Genomic DNA, 1044 nt, shown 5'->3' with positions numbered 1-1044 from the left:
AGCTAAGGAATGGCCAGATGCTGGTGCATTTGTTTCTTGCACCAGCAGGCTGCCCACTGTAATTTAGGAGCCAAGGAAGAGCAACAATACCAGCTGAGGAGCCTGCCTCTGCCCCAACCGCTCCCCCACATCCGATGGGGCTGTAAAAAAATAACATGATGTTCTCCAGATGAACTGATGTCCGTTGCATGACAATGTGTTGTAATAGCAGGAGATCTCTGGCCAGCAACTGAAAATTGGTAGTGCTTAGCTGCTGACCCTGTATTGGTCAAAGAATCCAAGATTTCTTTAGAGTTCTTATTTGCACGTACCCTGTCCATTGGTAGTAAACTACTTTCAATGAGTGGATCATAAATTCTCACAACATTCATATAGGAGGGAGCTATTTTGCTGTATCAGAATAACAGGGAGGGAAAAAACCCCAATACTCTTAAAAAAGCAGTTAAAGGAAGATGATGGGATGGGTATAAGTATTCAAGATTTGCAACAATTGCTGAACTATACAATGTTACTGTTATCCTGTGAGCATTTCTGCGTTTAAAAAAACTGGAAGCACTCAACAAGTACATCTTTTCCAAACAGGGACACACAGGATTGGGAGAAATTTTGCCAGATGAATGCTAAAACAGGTCCATCTTAAGGGTTCATTGTGCCATAAATTATGTCTGTTTAAGAACCTACATAAAGTTAAATAGTGCTTTATTATTCTCAAGGTATGATACTGAAATTATAACGGTCATGACATCAATCTAAGCCTGAGTGAGCGGGAATGTATAGTTCAGGCTTGGGCTGGGGGTAGTTTTACTTTTGTTTGTTTGTTACTTAGAGGCCTCTCATGTTGCAAGGCCCTAAGCTGTACTTTACTTACCCCTAAATCCTTCGTTCCAGCCTGTATATATGAAGGAAATCAGTGAACTGTTAAGGGGACAGGAGCCCTGCCAGAACAAGAAAGGCAGCAGTCCTTTATGCATTGTCTATTCCTGAAACATAATTTTTCGACTCAAGTCCAAATCTTAGCTGGAATAAAACAAGAGCTTTGTTCTT

This window comes from Sphaerodactylus townsendi, linkage group LG01 (assembly GCF_021028975.2).
Source record: "Sphaerodactylus townsendi isolate TG3544 linkage group LG01, MPM_Stown_v2.3, whole genome shotgun sequence".
Classification (NCBI taxonomy): Eukaryota; Metazoa; Chordata; class Lepidosauria; order Squamata; family Sphaerodactylidae; genus Sphaerodactylus; species Sphaerodactylus townsendi.
Note: the sequence above shows the minus strand (reverse complement) of the source record.